This window comes from Canis lupus, chromosome 12 (assembly GCF_048164855.1).
Source record: "Canis lupus baileyi chromosome 12, mCanLup2.hap1, whole genome shotgun sequence".
NCBI classification, from domain to species: domain Eukaryota; kingdom Metazoa; phylum Chordata; class Mammalia; order Carnivora; family Canidae; genus Canis; species Canis lupus.
In genome coordinates this window covers 48,766,398-48,789,521 of record NC_132849.1, presented here as the reverse complement: position 1 = coordinate 48,789,521, position 23,124 = coordinate 48,766,398, and the positions used below count along the sequence as shown (strand labels likewise).

At 37.1% G+C, this 23,124-nt stretch overlaps 1 long non-coding RNA gene across 10 annotated transcripts in view; it reads left to right on the top strand.

Moving 5' to 3' along the window:
• The window catches only part of LOC140601664 (uncharacterized), a 364,660-nt gene that overhangs the window by 159,281 nt on the left and 182,255 nt on the right, over positions 1–23,124 (top strand). For 4 of the 10 annotated variants that reach the window (XR_012004670.1, XR_012004671.1, XR_012004669.1 and 1 more), the window contains 3 exons: positions 343–492; positions 10,551–10,667; positions 20,348–20,523. The exons of 2 other annotated variants lie outside the window; for them this stretch is intronic. This is a non-coding gene — a long non-coding RNA (uncharacterized lncRNA). Of the gene's footprint in view, positions 1–342; positions 493–10,550; positions 10,668–20,347; positions 20,525–23,124 lie in introns of those variants that run through there. 4 more of the 10 variants (XR_012004666.1, XR_012004662.1, XR_012004667.1 and 1 more) reach the window with 4 other exon arrangements.

The window sequence follows — 23,124 nt, the reverse complement described above, 5'->3', positions numbered from 1 at the left end:
AAGTTTAATTTGGTATCCCAAACTGCTTTCTTGATATATAGAAACTTGCCTGCAATTTAGGCAAAATCTTTTTATAAAGAGTGGCACGCAAAATTAATTAGTGTTCACCTTATTTCCAAGATAAGTTGTGACAGCTACTCACCCTGGGAAGCCCCAGGAAATAGAAGACAACTGTCTCTAGGCAGAGGCCTGGGGCCCATGATTAACTTTTGTCTTTGAATTTAATTTTTTTTTCTGAATATAGAAGCAACAGGATGTATGTAGGCTGAAGTGCAGTTTAATGATTGAAAAAAACTGGAAGCATCACTTTGCCTACACACAATCCTGTTTGTCTTTTTGCAGCAAATTGTACCACCCCTTCCATAAAGGTTTCCCAGCATTCCTTGCTCATTGTGGTGCTCTCCTCAGGAGTCCTTGGAACCTGTGGTCTCTAGTATGCAATCCAGCCCTCAGCCCTCAGATGACCTGCAGAATGATCAACCACTCTTTCAGGTGGGGTCCCTTCCCTCCTAATGACAGTGAACTCACTGAAGGCAGGGTTTAGTTGTTGTCGTCTTTTTTTCCTTCTTCTTTTTTAACTTTCTAAATCTGGCCAAGAGCCTTATGCATAACTAGGCACAATATAAATATTCAGTACATATTTTCTAACTGGCTTTTCCAGAATGTTTATCAGGAGAGGTGGGGGCAGGAGACATAGGAATGTGAAAGGCTTTGAAAAGAGAATTGTAGGGCAGGGTCTAGAACCCATGAGCAGTTTTGTTATTTGTTTTCAGGTGAAAATACTATAATGACTTACTAAGGCGTGTGTGTTCATTGTATTGTGTTCCTAGTAATGTGTCACCTGGCAGCAAGCTTTAGAATGGGACCATTGAACAATATATTGGATTTTCACTTAGTGGAAGGTGCAAGGATTCTATCTTTTTAGTTTCTCACATTCTGGGTCAATGGACTTAAAAGAGACATCAGTAGTCCCAAGGGACAATTTCTGCTTCAATCTTATAAGAACCTGGAGATAGTCTCTTAACATCAGCTTTCCTCTATTTGAGGAGGCTAAATAAGAATGATGTTTGCGGGGTATCAGGTGCTTGCCCTCTTGCAACTCATAGTGTTCTTAGAGAATCTATCCTCAGGCTCAAATTGTTTAGAGATTGACATAAGACATTATGGAGTTAGAGTTAAAAATGGTGGCTCTACTTTTAGCATATAAGCCCGTTCCCAAAATGTGAAGCTTACTATGGTGTGCAGTGTCCTGCCCAGAAGTCTGCCTTGATGTAGCCCAGGAGCAGCACTGGACAGATGGCTCCTTTGATCCAAACATATAAGTAGTTCCTCTATTGATTATAAGACAGCTAATTTTGCCTTACTGTATTAACACAAAATATATGCTATATGTCTGGTGATAGAACAAGACAGTGCCTCTCACAATGTCATCCCAGAACATTAGTTGACACACTGAGATTCAATGGAATCTCAGTGTAGGGAAGAAGAGAATGAGGTTTTGTGGCTCATGTTGTAGATCCATTTGTATAAGCGATTAAGCAATTGTATAAAAAGAAAAGTGTGAATCAATATGTCCAAGATAACTTAGATCAGAGCTCCTATCTCTATGTCTTTTCAGTTAATGCTATGTCTGAAAATACTGGAGGCAGACTAATTACATTTTCATTTGGCCCAAAGTTAGGAGGTTCAATTTATTAAGCTGTTTGACAGACAGGGTTCGAATAATCTTGCCAAAGTAGAATAACAGGCCCAAACATACAAAAATCATAAATATTTACTTAGTATCTACTATTTGCTAGACACCAAAGAAAGTGTTGCACATGTATTATCTCAAAAAAATACTATGTACTATGTATCAAAAAAGCTACAAAGGAACTTCTGATTTCCTGCCCAGTATGTAAGAAGCTTGGAAGTCACCATTTCATTCTAACAACAAGTAAAAAGCAGAACAAACTGAAAATTCAATGACTCTAGATCCCTAAGAGAAGTGAGGTCCTAGGGCAAGCTGCCGTCCCCCAGACTGGAGACATGGGCAGGCAAATACAAAAAATCACAACTTGCCATGAACTGAAACCTCCTTGGGAACCAGTGCTGGAATATGAAAACTGAACTGTTAAGTCCTTATTTTGAAATATAGCAAATCATTCTCTTCTTCTTAACAAGATCTGGCCTTGGGAGAAACTATTTAGCCAGGGCTTAAGCTACTAGGGTTTTATCAGAGTCTCAATGATATGGAGGGGGACAGTAGCCAACTCCAACCCACTCTACCCATCCTGTTCCACTTAAAGTAAGAAAAACTGAGAAACACTCTAGAAGTGCACAGTCTAGAGGCATAGCCTCACTAAAAGACTGAAACCTGATAGGACCCTAGAATGCTTCCCCTCCCACCACATCACTAAAATCCTATTTATAGAAGTTTCTTTTATCCTCTGTACTATGTCCAGCTATCAAGAGCCTGTAAAAATATTTTGCTCATTTTATTAGGTTGATTTTTATTTTTGAGTTATAAGAATATTTTATATATTCTTTGAAAAAGTCCTTGCCATATATTTTGGGGGAAAAGTATGGATTAGGTATATTACAAGAACAACCAATTAATGGATCATAAAACTGAGGTCCAGAAAAGTGATGTAACTTGCCCAAGATCACATAGCTAGTAAGTGGCAGAGCCAGGATTTGAATCTGACTAGTTAAGCGACCTACTATATAAAGTGTTAGGTTAATATAGCTTTATATTACCTTATACATACCTTAATATATGCTTTATATTTGAGGTAAAATGAGTAACTGCTGTTTAAGACTGGGAAAATATAAATGCTAATATTCATGAGAAAGGACTTTCAGATTTCAATAACTTTAAGGTCAACCTGAACCAAAGGCATAAGATGGCTATTTGAAAAATCAAATGTAAATCTCAGCTACATAATATCTAGCTCAAGGGAAACAATAATTCCACCGTACCCATTTGGGGTAGTAGTATTTATTTTTAAAAAGAGTCCTTAAAATGCATCATGTCCAGAAGAAGACAATAATAAAATTTATGAAGGCCCTGGAACACATTGCCAAATTAATTCAACAGTATTAATTGATTACCCTGTAATAGGTATTATGCCATGATACTGAACAAAACAGTACATATCTCAAGAAGCCTTGAGGTTCAAGCAATTTTGAGTATTTATCCCAAAGAAGGAACTTGAGAGTAGAATAAAATGTGATTCAGTTACCAAAAACAGTGAAGTTCATGGTCTGTGTCACATATTATGTTCGAGGGTAGTGATGTAGGGATGGATAAATACAACACAATGAGGAGATCACAGTCTCAAGGAGATCCCAGTCTAGTGGATGGGAGATGTACCATATACTCAACCACGATAGGATGAATAATATACTAGTAAAATATACAGTGGGCTAACACACTATAGGACACAGCAGAAGTCAACAGAAGTGCTTTTGTTAGAGGAGGACCACAGAAGGGGGTCACTTGATAGCTTTCTGCAAATATGTTAGGAGCTACTATTTGGCAAAAGAAACAGATTTGTTAAACAAATGAACAAAGCCCACCAGAAGAGCATAAACATTTGGAAATCACAGAATAGAACTTCTATTAATAGGTAAACATTTTTTTTTCTAGCAATAAAAGATGAGACAATAGATTACCCTAAAAAAAAGAGTGAATTCCATACCACTGAACCTATCCTAGCAGAGTTCAGCCTGTCACCTGGCCATGGGTATTGTGGCCCAGATTCCTGCCTTGGTGAAAAGTTGAGCTAAGTGAATTTTAAGGTCACTCCAAATTCTGAGAATCTATTATTGGCATAAGCAGCTTCCTAAATTGGAAAGCTGCTTACAGGAAATGTTGATTTGGTTTGTTCTTTAGATATTTTAAAGCATTAGCTTTTTTCCTGACTTAAACCTAGCATAAGTCTTATGAGTAAGACCTTTCACCTATATCTTCATATTATCTGGTTTGAGCTTATTTTAGGACTATATCCTGTTAATTGTCCTGTAAATAAAGAAATTGTTATTGTCTAATGACCAAACACTCTAAGAGACCAGAGCCACAGATGTGGAATTATAGTTTCTAACTAAAGTAGCATGGATTTCCCAACTTTCAACCTTGAAAAGGGCAAAACACTTTTTACTTAGTCCTGTAAATCTGTGATCTGGAAATCCTACATCATGTCAGCTGGGAACATCCCATACTTTCCTGGGGAGATTTCCTTTAATCCAGATTATTGAAAAAGTGTTTATATTCTTTCATATTTATATTCCTTCATTCTTTCTCAGCATTGTGGGGTTCCTCTCTTTTTGAAGTAGGGGAAAGTACAATGCACCAAGATTCAGGAATGCTGGATTCAGTTCTTTGCTTTGTCACTTAATACCCATAAAAATGCTTGGAGATTGAGATTCCTCTCCTATGCATTGTGACAGATGCATCCAGTTAGTACTTTCTAGATATCAGATAAAAGATATCTGACTTTTTATTTTTTTATTTTTTTTCTGAGAAACTATCCATTGTGGAGCCTCTGCTTCAGGGAGTCTAATTCAGTAGATCTTGAGTAGGTTTAGGAAATGATATTTTTTTAAAGTTTCTCCAAGGATCCTGATGGTAGAGCCAAATTTGGGAACCAGATAAGATGATTTCTAAGTTCCTTTTCAGTTCTAAAAGTCTATGAGTTTATGATTCTGTTTTGCTCTCTTCAAAACTTTAGTGATTTTATACAGACATATATATATCTTAAAAAGAAAAGGCTTTTACGCACCGCAGCCCATGTGGAAAAATTCAATTCACTTGTGATTATAGGCAACATCATTTTATTTTAACAATTTCCCTTTCTAATGCTGTTCAGGTAGTTTGAAGAAGTGTCCAAAAAATGAAAAAGCTGAGAGGAATTAAATAAACATTTAGCCAAGTCAGTGTACAACCTCCCCCCTCCCTTCTGCCCACCCTTCTAATTTCTTCCCTTCTTTCTGGTCTCAAACATTTAAGCAACACATAAGAGAAAAACGTTCTCCCATAAGCCTATTTCTGAAATGATTCTATTTTTAAACACTGCAGTTCATCTCAATTGTGCTCAAATTCAATTCACTTGTGATTGTGTGCTATATTATTTTCTTTATCAATTTCTCCCCAGACTCAGTGGGACAGTGATTGAAATTTGAAAGCTTGTGGGGGAATAAAGTCCAAAACAGTATTGAGGAAAATGTGTCTTGAGTCTGTTGGCTGCAAGGAGCCCTTGCTTTCCCTCAACACCCAATCCACTTTCATCCACAGTCTCTTGATAAACACCATCCAGCCAAAGTCACTTAAAAAATAAATTTAAATTGATTCTTCCATCATCAAAAGAGTTCTTTTCTCCCTAGCCTTAAAACATTTTATTTTCTATTGTTGCATCATGTGCTTAATGCTTTGGCTAAGATTGCCTTGCTTTTGGTTGCTAAATCTTTGCTGTGCTTTTAGGTGAGGTCAGCGTGTATCCATCTAAGGCATTAGAAATGTTGGCTGTTGGCATCTTCTTGGAATGGAAAGATAACACTTATTCTGTTCCCAAACTAGCTTGGCCTTTGAAGACAATGAGAACTTATTTAAAACATAACAACCCTTGTTAAGTATCATATTTGTGAACCTTGTGATATCTAATTGTTAATTACATTCTAATTTCTCCCACCCACAATTCAGCCGAAAAACAATCACCAAGTATGTTAGGGGTAATAAAAGGAACAGGAATTAATAAGACCATGGTCCAATACCAGTGTAAGGATGTCTGGGATCCTATGTTCATGTGTGCTGCCCACAAGAGAATTTTCTTACTCATGTCCAGGACCCCTCATCTGTACCTCTTCTGGTACGGTCTCCATGTTTGCCTGTGACCTCCTCATTATATGCTTTCCTAGCCTATTGTTTTGTATGCCATTATTTTTAAAATACTGGTTTCTCTGTCATTGGCCACTTGAGTTTACTTATACTAATTTGAGCATTGGAGTTGGAAGAGAGTACAACGATTTATTGAAGCACAAGAGATTGATTGGGTAGAGTATAAGAGGCTGGAAAGTAGAGTTTCTCCCAAACATGTTGAACACATCCAGATCTTCATTCAAAATGTGACCTTTCATCCGTATCCCTGATCACCCAGCTCTGCTCATGAATTTCTTTTCTCTTTCCTCTACCACTTAATAAAAATATTATTTTTAAGCCCTTTCTCCAAAGTCTGCCTCCTCCAAGAAATCTTCTCTGACCACATCCATTTCTACTCAATGTATACTTCCCTTGTGCTGTTATTTCTTCTCGTACTACTTAATGTTTCTAGTATGTATGTCATGCTAAACAGACTAGACTCCATGCCCCTGCATGGCCAAACTATATCCTAACCTTCTTGTCACTGCCTGGCACAGAGTTAACACAGGCCAGTGGTTCAAGCAGCATTTGTCAAATGTAAAGTGGTAATAACAATTTGTCAAACACTTACATGCTAAGCACATTACACATAACAACTCCATGAGTTAAATACCATGACTATTCCAATTTTAAAAATGCAGAAATTGAGAAATTTGATGGTTTAAACAGTGTGCCAACATATCCAGAACTGGGATATGAAGTTGGGTTCTATCTCAGAGAGCAAATATCCTATTATGTGATGAGGTTTCTTTCCAGGGCTTTGCTCTGCGATTTATTCGTTTATTTCTTCTCTGTTTCTAATCACCATAATCACCCTCTTGAGAGTAGGATGGAAAGTGATATTTTATGGTTAAAAAAAGATGTGTAAGGGCTAGAAATTCTCCATGGAAGAGCTGATAGGGGATTGATGCTGGGAATAAGGAGTGAATAAAGTCACACGATACAGTTAGCTGAGGCACCTGGATTCCAAGTGATTTAATTCCATAATGATGATAGTATTTCTCAAACACGGAAGAGGTATCAAAGGTGGAGTCTTCACTTCCAGTATCACAAATGGAATAAGAAACTATGGAGTTTATTAATGCTGTCTTATTAGGTCACCCACCTGGGCCCACTTGACACCCAAATCTACTCCAACCCCTTCTGCTTTCATAGCAGAGGAAGGGATGTCAGTACTTCCCCTCTCATGGATTTACATAATTGTAAAGCATCAATGATGCCATTGCTTTTTCAAAATGATTGTTGGAAAGTGATTAGCTACTACAAGTCCCAGAATAAAATACATCTGTATATTTCCTGCCTTTACAAATGCCTGAGAACAAACAATGGACTGGAGAAGCATGAGAGAAGCAGGCAAACATCTGCTATATCAATAGCCCTTACACAATTACCCTCCTTCCTTAGAAGGCAAACCTTAAATGACCCAAAGCAAGAACTTTATTCATAAAAAGACTCAAAGGAGACAGTGTTTAAAAAGCACTTTCAAAATTATAAGAAACTGTCCAAATGTGAGCTATATTGTTTAAACAGTTTATTAAAAGACCCCCCCCCCCGCCCCCGCACTTAGGGTCTTCAGTATTTCTGGGGTAGTAAAAATATAAAGGAAGGTGCCTGTGGTTTCAACATACATCGGAAAGACCTTAGACTTATTAAAGTAGGAAGGAAAAAAATGCATGAAGGAAAGATCCTAATCTTTGATTATCACTGGAATGATCTGTGCATTGAACAAACCTCTGAAATGTTCTCTACAGTCCTTTGACATTGCAGCCTCCTTATCAGAGTCTTTCCTATTTAAATTTTGGAGTTTGGGTCATAGAGACAACCCAGTCTCAGGAAAGTAAACATTCTCTCCTACTCCCGACAGTGTTCCCCCACAGGGAACTCAGGTGCATATATTAGTGTGGAGCCTAGAGAGGGCTGGTGGGACAGGGGTGAGGAATGTAAATAACAGGAGCATATAAAAATGTTGCCCTTCTACAGTTCTAAACTCTTACTGTGGTGGCTAGGAAAGAATTATGATATCCCCTGAGTGATCTAAAAACATTAAGGATATGTAGTTACTAGTTACTTTCTAAAGCAACTTCCTCATGGTATACAGAGATGTGGATTGTATACCCACACACTCAGCTAATATTTATATAGCCCTTGTGCCAGATACTTGGGAGTGTATTTTCAAAATATTGAGAATAGTATGGGTCCCAGTTGAAACTAAAAGTTTAACAGAAATGGGGATTGCTTCAGTGATTTATTGCAACATAAACCACGTCCCAAACTTAATGGCTCCAAACAATGATCATTTATAATCACTCACAATTCTGTCTCTGACTGGGCTCAGCTAGGCAATTCTTCTGATGTATGTGGTATTGGGTAGGGCTTCTCCTGAAGGCACAATGGGATTGTAATGTCCAGGATAACTAAATCCTATGGCTAGAAGTTGGTGCAGCCATCACATAGAACTCAGCTGGGCTGTCACTCAAAGCTCCTTGATTCTCCTCCTTGATTCTCCTCCTTTTGGCATCTACATGGATTAAGCTCCACACAGCATGATGACTGGGATTCCAGTAGAATTCTAACTATAAGAAGGTGGAAGCGGAACATCACTTTAAGGCATAGCCTCAGAAATTTATGCTGGCACTTCTGTTGTTTCAGGGAATCACAGGACCAGACAAGATTAAAAGTAAAGGGAAATAGACCACATTTTTTTGTGTGTGATTAGAGGTAAAACAAACCAACAACCATAAAACCAAATACAGTATGACTGTCTTTAATCACCATGCAGGAAGAAGTTCATACCAGGGATGAACCTTAGAAAAGAAAGTGCCTTATCAGCAAATCATTGATCACTGTGTGTAGTGGTTTGGGGTGGATGGTTGGGTGGGTGTGGGGGGCATTTTATCTTAACTTCTTACATATTCCATAAGGAATTTTAAAGGCAGTGAAAATTCAGTGTCCATGTGTAAAAATCCAAACTGTGTAGGCTCCATTTATAGAGAAAGCCAAGATATTCTGTTCCCTCATCCCTGTGGGCTTATGGTTGGGCACCTTGAGGGCTGTGGCTCTCCTCTAGCTTTGCTTCCATGCCAAGTCTCTAGGCAGTGCCTCCATCATCAAGGGCAAGGGGATCCTGTTCATAAGGGATGATATTGATCCTAGCACAGGTATTGCAGAAAACTTGAAATAAATATCTCAATTTTCATTTTCCTAATTTTAGTTCTTTCTATTCTTAACTCCTTATTTGACATGAAGATCATGTTCCCAATTCCTTATAATACTAGTCCTTGTATAAGACCTTGTATACTCTAAGAGCTTAGTCAATACTTTTTGATTGATTGAATGTATGTGTACTTTTAAATCCAAAGAACAGTTTTCTACTTTCATTTTTGTGATGTCTGATTATTTTTGACAATACATACAGAATCCATGGTAGAAATAAGTCAAAAATCCACAGTTTTGTTTATGTACATGTTCAGTTTGTTTTCCTTAGATACAGCATCAATTTTTCCATAGCTATTACGAGCTATAACTACCTCCCTCAGCACTGGCCCAAAGCTGTACTATTGGTTATAAGGAGAATGTGGTATGAATAAGAACGATTGGCGGGACTCAAAATGCCACAGTAGAATGTTTATGTCATCTTTGTATTCAAAGGAATGGATATATATTCAAAGGAATACATAGTCATATATGTATGCATGGTGATAGATAGATATTTACATAATGTCTTGAGGATAATGATAATCCAGGAAATATTTGTTAAATTATTTGAACTGAACTACTTATTTGCTTTCAGTTAACTCACATCACAAGAAAGGTGATTAACCTCTGACTCAAGAATTAGCGTACTGAGCTTTGGTCCCATTTCTTACTCTGAATAAATCATAAAGAAATGCCTCACTTGTCCATAGGTCATGTTTCCAGTCACCCTATCCACACAAAGCAGTTGAAATTAGTTAAACAGATTTCTACGAAGCAAAAGAGCTTTCACAAATCATATGCCCTTTTGCCTTTAGGTGAGATACAATACTACCTTCAAAACAGAGGAAACTTAATATGGCTAGTAATGTTAAGCCTCTTAGGAGAGATCATTAGAAGTAATGGAACAGTGAGGGCTTTGGTATATGGACAATGCAGTATAGTGGTTAAAATCTGTGGTAACACGATGCATAAGTGGAAATTCCAAGTCCAAATTTGTTTTACCTCTATGGCCTCAATTTCCTCATATGTGAAATGGGGATACTTCACAGGGTTTGTACAGTCTTTACTTCACATGGCAGAGCACCATGAAACAGAACAAACCAAATTACACTTATTTATATGAAAAAGTCATGTATATTAAATAGATAATTTTCTAATAATATTAGAAAAATTAGTTATCTGTCTATATATCTACATTTCTGTGTTTTATGTTAAACCTGGCAGAAAAAAAACTACTAATTCTGCAATTCCAATGACATGCAAACAAGATGCATAAATTCAGCTCATCTCTGAGCTCCATAGAGAAGGTTATATCATAAAATGCACAGAGATGCATTCAGACAGATATACTCAGGTACCCATGCACATGCATGAAATTGTTACCATCTCAGGAAGTATGGAAATAAGGAGCCTAGAAACTTTTGTTTACTCATGAGTTTTGTTTATTTTCTGCAAACAGAATAATGATTGAAGAGAGGAACTTTCACTGTTCTCCCTGTCTGAAATTCTAAAGCCTGGAGGCCATCCAAGTTCTCCTTTTAGGTTTTGACAGTTATTTGAGAAGTGGCATAGGAGGGTAAGTAATCACAGCAGATTCTAAGGAAGGAAGCACCACCTGAATTGCTATTCGAAGATAGTAAACAGGATTCTGGCAACTTCTGAGATTCAGATAACTTCTAAGAGAGTAAACTCAAGACTGAGGTGGGATATGTAGCCCTGTTCTGTGTGCTTCACTCTGTTGTGTTGTTGACCAATTTATTCTTTTCTCTTTGAAGAGTATGTACAGTTTCTAGCTCTTGAACTAGGTTATTTTAGGCTGCAAGGTTGCAGAATGGGTTAATGAAGAACTTTCACAGGGTTGGAGAATCAAGGTTGGATTGGGACAGAGATGAATGTAAGCTTGGATGGTGAAACTCAGAGGTCAGGATTAGTGTAGTTACTGGACATTCTGTATCATTGGTGTGTTCAGCACTTCTGCTAATGTAATTGGCAGATCTCTATAAGGAAAAGTCCCAAGTTATGACCTTAGTCTAGACTCTATATCTGTACTTTTCAATATCATTGCACTAGCCAAGTGCACCATTCAGCACTTGAAATGTGGCTAGTCCAAATGTGTATAACTGTTAAGTGTAAAATGCATACCAGAGTTCAAAGATTTAGTATGGATAATAAAACATCTATTACTAATTTTTATATAGTTTGCATGTTGCAATGACAATACTTTGGATATTTAGGGCTACCAAATTATTAAAATCAATTTTTTTTTTATATTTCAGTGTGGCTACCAGAAATTGTAAAGTTACAGATGTGGCTTACATTGTATTTGTGTAGAATATTGCTGTTCTACATAGTGGTAGACTCAAAATATAGATAAGACTTATCCAGCCAGCTAATGAGTCTACTAACTTGTCACATCTCTTCCAGGAACCTGTTTGCCCAATTGTAGCATAAGGAATTTTGGTAGTCGATAGGAAAAATGTTAGAATTTGAGAAGGGAAGTAAGAAGAGTAGATAGAGAAAGAAGTAGTAAAGTGGGTAAGATAAGCAGCTATCAAATATTCACCCCTCCTACACACATATGTACATATGTATATATTTATAATACAACTATATGATTGTATATATACACATTTATATTATATATAATAATACAAACTATAATATGAAATATATATGTGTATATATATATATATATATATGAATTATAAAGATATATATAAAATCCTCCCTCCCTAACAGGGGATGTAGATGAGAATCTGATGGATTTGTGTCATAATGCTGTGCTGTGTTTCAAAATTATTGTTGGTATAACTGAGGTATGGAGTGTTGAGTTGAATGGTTTTGAGTACCATCTATCAATGCAGATAGAATATCCTACCCCCATCCCAACCAAATCCTGAATAATGCTAAGCTAAACTGATTTATAACAGTTAATCTTCTCCATATCAAGCATCTGAGATATTCAGTATCTCTTGAGTCACTGAAAGGCCAGAATCACTTTGGACATTAAAACAGGTCATCCCTAAATTTGCTTTTAGTTCCAGTAATCTATACTTGATTTTATTTGGGCAAGACTATAGCTAGTACGATGGAGAATTTACTAGGAGCATGAGTGAGGATGAAAAGTATACATTCTTTCAGAAAGACCTAGTTCAAAGGATAGCACCTTGGATAACTCAAAAAAGGAAAAAAAAAAAAAAGAAGAAGAACCACAGTAGGTGGAGGAGAGAAAATACTTTCTCCCTCACCCCCCAACTTCTGTCTATTTTCTCTTCTTCTTCTATAATTAATTCACATAATAGCTCAGCTATTCCAGGCTAATAGTTGAGGAAGCAAAATCTCAAAAAAAATTAACTTTCCTTAGTTTACATAAAGAAGACACTGATGGATTTGGGACTCTGATTCTAAGGTCCAAATTACTTACTTGCTAAGGTAAGATATATAAGGCAGAGAAAATTTCAGCTGAAGAGATCTCCTCTTTGGCAAACTTCTCACAATCTTAAAAGGCCAGAGCTTTAGGATTTGGGATTGCTTTAAGAGAGACCTCTAGCAAGAAGGTTAAAAGGAGAGTTGAAGGCAGGTTAACTTGATTAACATCTCAGCTCAGGTTTTTGTGAGTTACTTAAACTCTCTGAAATTTACTGTCCTCATCCTGGATATGATAATAATACCTACCTATTGTGTTGTTATCACATAAAAATAGTTGACACATATAAAGTGCATAACAGAATAACTGACACATAGTAAACGGTGTTAACTGGTATAAATCCTCGATGGCCTAGGAGGATTTAGCTATCCAATAATGTATTACACACTCTTGAAAGTTGATGTTCCTTGGGGTCCAATTCTGAAATGGAGAGAAGTTTTCAGGAAACTTAATTATGGAGTGCTGGTGCTGCTTGAAGGAAGCAGGACTGGACAGCATTGCGAAGAAAGCAGGCTTTATCAGAGGGAGAACTTACGTTGTGATAAAGTTTCCTTCCACATTTCCGCCAACCTAATAAAGAGTTCTGACCCTGAGATGGCTGTTTAGATATTTCCAGAGATAGGGTAGAGGGCTGGGCCTTTCACCTTACATTAACCAGTCAATGGACCTAGTTTGTGTTGGTGAAAGGATGCATCTTTGAATAAGGCAACTCTCTAAAGAGCCTGAAGAAGGCTGTTGATAAGCAACATTCCCCTAGCTAGGAACTTAGGTCTTCACTCCTGGAAAGGAACACTTGGCAGCACACGGCAGCATCTACTATACTCATCATGACCAGCCCTTCACTTGGCAAGGAACGTGCAGTGTCCTGGAAGGCAATATTGTCTGCTGGGTTTTAAGGGGGTGTTCAATAAAAATAGGCTATTTTTCTCCTGAGTTTGAAGCCACATGAGTTATATACACTTGGAGTTAACATGTTAGATTTGTTACTGATAAAGGTAAATTGGAGAAGGTAGACTTATTTCATTCAGTCATCACCCTGTATGATCTCCCTGTAGATTTCCCTGTACAGCGTCAGGGGCAAACACTGTCTGGAATGCATACCCCTGTACAAGCAGAGGACACCTGTGTCCTGGGGGCAGTCCATGCGGAAAGAAAAAACATCCCCAGAAGCAATTTTGCCTTATACACCCAGTGCCTCATTTCAGAGGTCATGGAAGAAAGCAGACAGTGTTTCCATGCCCTTCTCTCCCGGGGAGCAGAAAATGAGAATATTTCTCATTCTGCAAAAATGAGGAGTGGGATTTAAGCATTCCTTCTTAATTCTGCTGCTTCCTCTGGCTACTTGTGGTCTCCCGGAGGCTTTGTGTCCTCAAAATAGCTCAACAGAAGATGTTATCTTCACTAGTATCTTCTAACAAGGTCCTTCTGTCCCTGAGGCTAGCTTCAGGCTTGTCGAAGTGAATGTGTAGTTATGGGTCTGAACTTTGTAGACACGCAATACATTTTTTAATTTCCCATATAGCATAGTTTAAATACACAAATTTGACAAGATTAATTATGAAAAATATGATAGTCTTCCCACCTCCATTCAATAACTGTTCCAGAAACTGGCAACTTTCAAATATTTTTGCTTTCCTTTGTTATCTCCATTCATGTTAATACCACACTTACATTGACACTTCTTGATTTTACCAGGTAAAGCATTATCTGCTGACTTCCTGCTATGGAAGAGAAAGTGATAGGGTGTGGTTTTGTTTGTTTGTTTGCTGTTCACTTTCCTCATGTTCACTTCCCACCCCACCCTATTACCATAATGATGACTTAATTTTGGCTAAATTAGAATTATGACTGTGTTAGTGTTATTCACAATTAAGCCATGAACCGCATATCATGACCACTTTTTCTTTCTTGTAAAACTTGGTTTCCCAGAAATTAAGAATACTCTTGAAGAATTTTTTTTTTTTTTTTGGTCCCTCTGACCTACTCCAATCTGGAGAGGTTTATCTCTAGGACTGCAAAAAAGCTTTTATTACCACTTCTCCTCCCATTATCAGGTTGGGGATTTCCTTTATCTGCCTTGATTCCTGGATTCCATGTCTTTTCATTTCCTGGCTTACTTCTTTTGGTAAAACACCTCTTCTAGCACTTTCCTGAGAAAGGGTATATGGAAGGCAAATCTATGACATTACATGTCTCAAACTGCTTTTATTTATACTCTTATTTCAGTGAGAGTTTAGCTGAATAAAGAATTCAAAATTGGAAATAATTTTTCCTCAAAGTTTTAAAGGCTTTATTCCTTTATCTTATAAATTCAAGTACTACTTTTGAGAAGTGTGAAGCTTTTCTTATTCTCCATTCTTTGAAGTAGCTTGCTTTTTTTTATTTAATCTCTTCAATTTTCAGATTTTTCTTTTTTATTCTGGTGCTCTAAAATTTCATGATGTTGTGCCTTGTAGTATATTTTATCCATTTTTGCAGGGAACTTGATGACACTGTTCATTCTGGGAGCTCAGATAATCATGTCTAAGAAACTCTTTTGAATTATTTTATTCTCTATATTTATTGTTTATATATGAAACATCTTATAGTAACCTAAACCTAATTATAATCTTAATTTTTCTTATTTTCATTTTTATTCTCTAGTCCCCATCTTTTCTTCCATTTTCTGGAAGATATCCACAACTGTTCACAACTGTGTGGTTTAATCCATTTATTCAGTTTTTAATTTTTGCCTTCTTGAATTCATTTTTAGCTATTCCTTTTCCTCTGGTTATCTTTTCTGTATGACAGTCTGTTACTATTTAGGGTAACAGACCATTTAGGGGATACAATATTTTCTTTTATTTCACTAAGGATATTATTAGAGTAGTGGGTTTTTTTTTTTTTAAGTTTTGTACTCTTAGATTATTTTTTGTTTCTTTTCTCCAGTGTATTTTAAAAATTTTTTATTTAAATTAAATTAATTAACATATAATGTATTATTACTTTCAGAGGTGGAGGTCAATGATTCAGTAGTCTTATATGCTCATCACATATGCCCTGTGCTCATCACATCACATGCCCTCCTTAATGTTCATCTCCCAGTACCCCATCCCCCCAACCCCTCCCCTCCAGTGACCCTCAGTTTGTTTCCTATGATCAAGAGCCTCTTACAGTTTGTCTCCCTCTCTAATTTCATCTTGTTTTACTTTTTCCTGTCTTCCCTATGATTCTCTGTTTTGTTTCTTAAATTCCACATATGAGTGAGATCATATGATATATGATAATTGTCTTTCTCTGGTTTGTTTCACTTAGCATAATATTCTCTAGTTCCATCTATATCCTTGCATATGGCAAGATTTCATTGTTTTTGATAGCCAAGTAGTGGTCCGTTGTATGTATACCACATCTTTTTATCTATTCATCTGTTGATGGACATTTGGGCTCTTCCCATAGTTTGGCTATTGTGGACAGTGCTGCTATAAACATTGGGGTGCAGGTGCCCCTTTAGATCACTACATTTGTATCTTTGGGGTAAATACCCAGTAGTGCAATTGCTGGGTTGTAGGGTAGCTCTATTTTTAACTTCTTGAGAAACCTCCACACTGTTTTCCCAAATGGCTGCACCAGCTTGCAAAGCTACCAACAGTGGAAGAGGGTTCCCCTTTCTCCACATCCTCGCCAACATTTGTTGTTTCCTGTCTTGTTAATTTTCACCATTCTGACTGGTGTGAGGTGGTATCTCGTTGTGGTTTTGATTTGTATTTCCCTGACAGCAAGTGATGTGGAACATTTTTTCATGTGTTTGTTGGCCATGTGTAGGGCTTCTTTGGAGAAATGTCTGTTCATGCTTCTGCCCATTTCTTAACTGCCCATTTCTTCTTATTTTTTAAGTGTTGAGTTTGATAGGTTCTTTATAGATTTTGAATACTAGCCCTTTATCTGATGTGGCATTTGCAAATACCATCTCCCATTCTGTCAGTTGTCTTTTGGCTTTGTTGACTGTTTCCTTTGTGGTGCAGAAGCTTTTAATCTTGATGAAGTCCCAATAGTTAAAATTTGTCCTCCAGTGTACTTTTACTGTTTGTTTTGTTCTTTATCTTTTGCACGCTATCTCCCCTGGATTTCTTGTTTTGTTTGTTTGTTTGTTTGTTTGTTTGTTTTTAACTACATGTTCATTTAAAGAATGACACAAAAAGCTTGATTAGATACTAATCAGGTATGCATGTAGGTTTTATTATAGGTGGAACTGGTTAGGCTTTTCACTAGAGCTTTAAGTTTTTTTCTCCTGGACTGAAAATTTTCTGCCTGGATTGTATAATTCTTCCTGTGACAGTCTTAGAACCTTGTGGGAGGAGAGTAGCAGATCATATCTTTGCTCTCAACTCTGTCTGGTCTTTTACCATCTCCAGGGATGACGCCTCCACCTCCAATCTGCTAGCATGGTATGGGAGGAAAGTTGCCCAGCTGATCCAAGAGGAGAAGGAAATCTCTGATCTATCTGGATAAAAAATCTTTTACTTGATCTTTTTTTCTTTCTGTCCCTTCTAGATAGCTGGTATTGGCAATTCTTAGGCTTACAGGAGACTTATTTGTGGGAGGTAAATTGGATTACTCCTCTCTTTTCTCTACTACCAGTTAAGTGTTCAATATACTCATATCCAATAAGTTAGTTTCACTTAATCTTTTGCTTTCTTGTTGCAGCATTTGGTTATTATCATCCTTTATCCCATTCCTTTTGTATTTTGGGTGCAAATAGTTCTCTTGCTGTTGTTTCAAGTGGGTCTCTAGAGAGGTAGCAGAGACAAATGTACTTGCTCAATATGTCATCTTTTACAAAAATGTCTTCTTTAATACATCCGTGCTGTATTCTCCCCAGATACATGCATTTATTCCCTTTTATTCCCTTTTCTTTATGTCCCATACATTCACATCTTTATGTTTAATAAATATGTGTTCACTAATCTGGACATTATGTGAATCTTTTAAAATTAATATACAAAACAGAGATTTGATTTCCAACTGCTATCTCCCTACAAACTATCCAGAACAGGTCTTACACATTTCATCTTAATGACTACTTTAGACCCAAAATAATTTTTATTGATAACAGTAATATGGTAATTCATTATGGTATGCTGTTACCCAAGTGCTAATTAAAAGGAAAGATAGTTGAAGGATAAAGGAGGGCTTGAAAGCACATCACACAAAAGTTCCTTCCTAATATATTTCCTGTCTATCACACTTATTACTGCAGGGTGGGTTGACAGGTTAATTATGTACTAGGCAGGAGAGCTGGTACAGAGGATGTTACAATCTCAAAAGCAAACACTTATAATCATTTTATCTAAATATAAGACAAACTCACCTTGATGAAGGACTGCATTTAGTGATTATATGTAAGGCGACCTCCCTACCTATAGATTACAGATGGCACCTAGTTAAATGTTATACCATAGAGTTAGTACATAAATGCTGACCCTGCAGCAGCTATGACTCATATCTAGGGATTCTGTCAAAATTTGCAAATTTGCTTTATTTTTTTTACTGCTGAGGATTCTACTTTCCCTATTTCCTTTCTAAGCCATGGTTTTTGATAACATCTTCCATATGATATTCATAAACATATCACTGAAAAATACTTATTCATAGTGCATGTTTATTTTATAAGGTGAGAGTTTATTATTTCACTTAGGGAGGACCTTTGCTTCATGAAAGAATCCCCTATTAACACCCTGCCAGTGGCCCCCATCTTTCCTCTGTCCTGTCCTTAAATACATCTGGGGCAAGAAGCTCTTCTCTACCTTGGACAGCTCATTGTACCATTTGAGATTCCCTTTAGAAAGTTATGGTTGCTGTGGTTTTATTTTATTTTAGATTGAGAAAGTACTTCCTTGTCTTTTCTTTCCAGTGACATTAATTCTTACTTCCCGGACTTATGCATTAACTCTCAACTTTTTTTCACAGCAAAGTTTTTTAATATTTGAATATAGTTGACATATCTCTTGAAAATCTGTTTTCTCTTTTGTATCCCTATTCAGTTTCTTTCTTTGTTCCCACTTGTCATTTTTTGCCAGAATATTTTTTAAGTTAGTTGCCATTCTATGTAAAGTTTACCATGATCCTCTAAATGAATAGCTCATAGCTTAATATAATATGTCAGATATATAAATATACAGCTTAGAATGAACCTACTAAATTCGTTATTATGAGCATTATACTTTTTCTGGTGTAGTTCAAGATCCCAATGTCTGTGCTAGCAGCGACTTTCCATTGTATTGGCTTAAGGAAGCACAGACTCTTTCCTGTTCCTCCAACTTACCTACTACTCCCAAATAAACATGACTTTTCTATTACCCATCATATTTTTAGACTTCAGAAGATACAAACAGCACATTGCTTTATGAATTCTCAATTTATTTTTTCTTCCAAAAATTCTACTTTTTTCCAAAATGGGTACATTTTTTTCTAATGTGCAGACTGCACTTAGAATTTAACTCACTCCTCTTCCTCGTTTAGCACTCAAAATATTGAGAATGGTTAGTAATACTTAATTCATTTCAGTTTAACAATCAAATAAATATTTATGGAATAAATACAGCCCAGGTGTAGTGTTAAGCTCTCCTGAGTCACATATTAGTAACCAAGGAGGATCTAGTCTTTGGAATAGGACAGAAGCTCTAATAAATTGATCACTTCTAGAAGATATATTGTAGATATAATACAGTGACAGTAAGGTGGAATGGTTCCCCCAGTCTTCCAGACTATCTTTAATATGCTATGTCTTTGAATTATACTATAGGGCCATGAGTTGATACGATGATTTGACAAATTTGAATGCCACCTTGGTAAGCCTACTAGCTTGTTGATGGTGTTTTATTGTTATCATCAGATACTCAACTCTGAGAAAAATGGTAATCAACTGTGAACAAAGTCAAGTAAAAATCATTTAGGTTTACTAATCTCTAAAGAACAATATTATTCCTTCTCTGATCATCCTTGACCTAAGTACAGTGTTTTGCTCCTCACAGAACATTTTCACATCTTTACTTCTATTTGATCCTTACAGTAACATGATAAGGTAGGACGAACAGAGATTTCTTGTCTCCATTTTGCAGGCAAGAATACTGAGGAGATGTGACTTGCTTGGCTATAGTTGTAGGACCAGTAAGAGCCATGGTTTTCTGAATACCCATTTTTAAAATTCTCTCAAAAGCCAATCTGAGGGCTTTGTCAGAGCTTGTCTTGTCTTGTCTCTCTGTATGCCATTGTCTTGTCTCTCTGTATGTATGTTGGAAGAGGGAACATTTGGGTGATGCCCAGAACTCAAAGGGGTCATGCATAGCTTGTGAACTTTACCGAGCGAGTACTCAGCACAGATCCAAAAAGCAGATTTTGTGAGAGGAAATGCTGGGCCAACCTAATTTAGACCTTCCTTCATGAAAGCTAAGGCATTCAAACCATGTGATGGATTCTTTTTAATATGGTATTATTGTCAGGGAATAGCTTCAATATGCACCGTAAGCATTAAATGCTAAAAATAATAACAGCAATTATAGATTGTTCTGACACCAGAAGAGTAGAATTATACTTCTTAACTGCATTGCCTTTAGCCAATAAAAATGCAAAATCACTTTTCTGGAAACTGTTTCCTCTGTGCTAGATTACCAAGAGATGGCAGCATTCCATCCATCATTCAGCAACTACATATTCCTTGTTGAGAACTAAGATTTCATCTTTTCCTAATAAAGTGTTGAGAACAATGAATAAAATTTAAAATATGAATCTGTTTTATAATCACCCCTTGTCACACAGTCATGCAGCTTCCCATTGTCTACCTCTATGTTTAGGTGCTGATGATATGTAACGAAAGATTCCAATGACCTATTTTAAAATCATACATGGTATATCGTTGATGGTAATGTACAAAGCCCACTGACTAATGATTCGAGAAAGTGAACGGTGATATATGATTCCGCCGTGGATGCACTTGAAGTCTTCCATTTGAGGGATTCCTTTCTCTGCAGAATTTGGTAATCCAAAGTCAAATGTACTGTGTTAGAAAAGCTAGGGATCACTCTGTGTTATCCTGTTTGGAGTTTGATATTATATTTGGAGTTTGGCACATGTCAGGAGATGGAGAATTTTAGGAAATGTACCATTACAATCCTTCAGTGCATGCTAGTTGCCATAGGAAGCGCCAGACGTATGATTATTTCTGGGGATAAGTGGAAGAAATTCCTTATTAGGGAGGATTGAGAAATGGACATAAAGTTAAGTATTTCTAAAAAAAAAAAAAAAAAGTTAAGTATTTCTGAAGTTCATATTTCCAGTACTCAGCTTGTCACAAAATCTTAAGGTTTTTTTTCATAATTGAATTATTACTTCATGACGGAAACCAATGGAAAAGTAATTTTGATACATTTCTCAACAAAAGTGGATACTTTTAAGTATATGGATACATTGCTAGTCTCCTTTTTTTCTTTTTGTGAGTTAATTATATACTTTTTTTTTTTTTTTTTTACAAGGGTTTTCCTCAGTTGTCAAATATCACAGATTTGTCATGGAGTTACCTTGTCAGCTAGTGACCTCTGACAATGAACTACCTTAGACTTAGTTTTGGAAACTACAGAATCTCTTCTACATATCTCCTTGCTTTCTGTTTTTCATGGAGATCATTATAGCCTTACCTGATCAAAGAACCATAGAGTTGTTAGGCACCGGCGTTACTTGTCTTCCTCTCACTCCTAAGAGATGACTCATTCTCCCCAGAGTTGAAGAAAAATACCAAATATCATACAAATTTGTGGTAGAGGCAGCTACACCAATCTCTAGCCTCCTGACTTCCAAACCAATATATTTTCTACTGTATTATGATACATAAAGAATAAGTTAAAAAAATGATACCTTTCAGTTTTAAGGTGAGCCAGTGCCACTATCCCCTTCAGGTGTCCAAGTCAACTGGATTGAAGGTATTTGAGCCATCAGTAAAAGAAACATTTTAGGCAAAGGAAGCAGATGCAGCAGAAGGAAGTGATGGATCTCTACTTAGCAAGGGAAGGTGCAGTGATTTCCAGGTGCTCACTTGGAATGCATAGGTCCCCTCTCACATACCAGAGGTCTGAGGACCCTCAATTTTTCTCTATATCTGGGGCAGGAATCTTGATCTTTTGCAGGAAACCTTGTTCTCTTGTTTCTATACACTCCAAAGAGAGAGGGTCAACCAAGCAGGACCCCAGGGAGCTTGTCATATGGGAGGAACATATCCTTCCCTCTTGGAGGAGCCCAGGATAGGTTACACACAGATCAGGTCTGAGCATAGAGTTGTTGAAAAGTGTCACAGATACTGCTACAATCACGGAAGCCTGAAAGATACCTCTTATGTGGCTGACAGACAAATGAACTGACTGTCCTTCAGCTTCTGTCAACAGTGCTCCTGGTGGGGACTCCCAGTGACATGGGGTGTTATTGGTAGCTCACATAGCTTATCTCCTTGGTTTCCATGCATATTCCTATAATAAGCAGGACAACATTAGAAAGGCGCTGCTTCATAAAAAGCATTTTTTACTTCTACAAAGAAGTTATATGGGGATATTATCAAAGGGCCTGCATAGGTAGACCTAGTTGTCATTCTCCAAGGCCTGCATTAGGGGAAAAAAAATGTTAACAAGTCTTGATAATAATGGTAACCTTTTGTTATGTGTCAGATATTATTCAGAGTGCTCTTCATTTATTTATATTTATTCCCAATAATAACCCTATGGAATTGTTACTATCATCACCTCCATTTTGCAGGTGGCACTGCAGCTTAGAAAGATTAAATAACTTCTTGAGGCCACCTGGATAGTAAATGCTAAAACTGGGATATGAATTCAGGGAGACTGACTCTAGACTCTTTGCTCTTAACTATACCATATTGTCCCTATGCCTATTTCTGCAACACAAAGATAATCACGGTGTGAGCCTGGACAACTGCAGTTTCTTTCTGGCTTAAAAGTTTTACAGGCTCCCTGCTATGGCCATAGCTGGTGCTCAGCCCTGGGGACAGCAGCCTCCTTGCTGAAGTTGCCCTTCTTCAGATGGCTGCGACAAATCCACTAGAAGTGAAGCTACTCCAGAGCAGGTTTGGGCACTGATGTGGAAAGGTGATCCACCTTGTCTTGCCCTCTAATGAAAGCAATCTTATGGACACTGATTTTTCCAGCAAGCCGCAGAGCCATTCTGTGGGCAGACTTTACCTGTTTGAGTCCATCAAGTTTATCTCGCTTTCATTTATTGCTGGAAATAGAAATGTGACTCTGATTTACACTTCTCATGGAAAGTAAACTTTCCAGCCATTGGTTTCCAAAGAGCTTCCTTTGGGAAATACTCTAATGGAAACATTCGCCCAAGGACTTTTCTTCACCTCCGCACCTACTTCAGTCTGGACTAAAGAGAGACCCCATAAACTTCTCACTCTTGTTTTAACCTCTGGAACTGCTCGCTACTTTCTCTACCTCAGTAGTTTTGATCTGACCTCCGCTTTAGGGTCTCTACTTTCCCATCTTTCATCCATAATGTAGAGTTGAATTTACCTGTTCATGAATCCCTTAGTTGAAGAAGTTTGCCAAGGTAAATGCTGCCATCT